Raw genomic sequence first — 1,389 nt, forward strand, 5'->3', positions numbered from 1 at the left:
CTTCTGCAGAGATTACAGCTGAGAAAGCCCTGTGGAGCTCAGCTTTGCTCTCTAACACATGGGCTACCATGGGTCAGCTTCAACCCCATGGCCACAGCAGATTGAAGCAGTCTCATTATTGTACTCTGTTGTGGTGTCTGCATGTTCCTGATGACATTTAGGGGAAAAGCAGAAAGTAATGGCAATGAAAAAAAAAAAAGAATCATGATTCTAGTCATGGGCAGTGGGTGCTGAGGTCAGACTAATCCCACCACATACCTTTCTCTGCACTGACATTGGATAGGTGCAAAGACAGTGGTCCAAGAGATGCAGTCACTTACCTGGAGTCACAAGGAGCTCTGGTGGCACAATGGTTACGCACTCGGCTATTAGCCAAAACATCAGTGATTTGATGTCATCAGGCAATCCTCAGGGGAAAAGACCTGGCCATCTGCTTCTGTAAAGATGACAGCCTAGTAAACCCTGTGGAGTTCTACTCTGTCACATGGAGTCACTATGAGTTGTACTCAACTCAATAGCCCCCAACAAGAACACCTGGAGTCACAATCAGGAAAGCCCAGAAGTGAGTTTAATGACTAGGGCTCAGATCCCCCAACAAGGTGTCCTGTGGCCTTGCACCATGCTCAGGATTTCATTGTATGGAGGGCTTGGGAAACAGGTGAGTACTCTCCTGTTTCCCACGTGAGCAGTCTCCGTGGCCAGTGGCAGCAGAGCCCAAGCCTGAGTCTGGCTGTCATTACACCTACCTCTGAGGCCACATCTCACATACCTGGCACTGAGCTGTGTGTTTTAAAGATTTTCTCTTTTAGTCTCAGAACACTCAAACTCATCCTCCTGAGAGCCCTTTCCCAGTTCAGGAAGCTATCATGGCAATGATGCTTAATGTGTTGACCAGCCCCCTCCATCCATCAGACCCTCAGTCTAGACTTGCAGCTGCTCAAGACAACAGAGATCAGCCTGTTCTGAATTTTCCAGTTATCTTCTTACACACAGAACATCAAAGCCAGAAGGGACTTGACAGATGATGACTCTGAGGGTCTGAGAGGACCACTGCCTCACCCAAGGTCATGTGGACAAGTTGGGGCAGAGCCAAAGAGAGAGAACTGGTCTGATTTCCCATCCAGTCTTTCTTTTCTGCCAAGCTCTCAGATGCATTTTGTGGGTGCCACATCCCACCCACTGCTCAGTGAGCTACACAGATGAATGAACTGTTTATAAAGTGCTGGAACTTCTTGTACGCACCATGTCACATAAACACAGGACTGGGGATTGTCACCATGATCAACATTAATTACAATAAAGGGAAAACAGCATTTCACTGTCATTCTGTGATGCCATAATTACTAATGTCTCCACAAATGCTCGTGGCTCCGGCCTCCTCTCCCAGCC

This window comes from Orycteropus afer, unplaced genomic scaffold, assembly GCF_000298275.1.
Source record: "Orycteropus afer afer isolate SDZICR_OR568_19922 unplaced genomic scaffold, OryAfe1.0 scaffold00491, whole genome shotgun sequence".
NCBI classification, from domain to species: Eukaryota; Metazoa; Chordata; class Mammalia; order Tubulidentata; family Orycteropodidae; genus Orycteropus; species Orycteropus afer.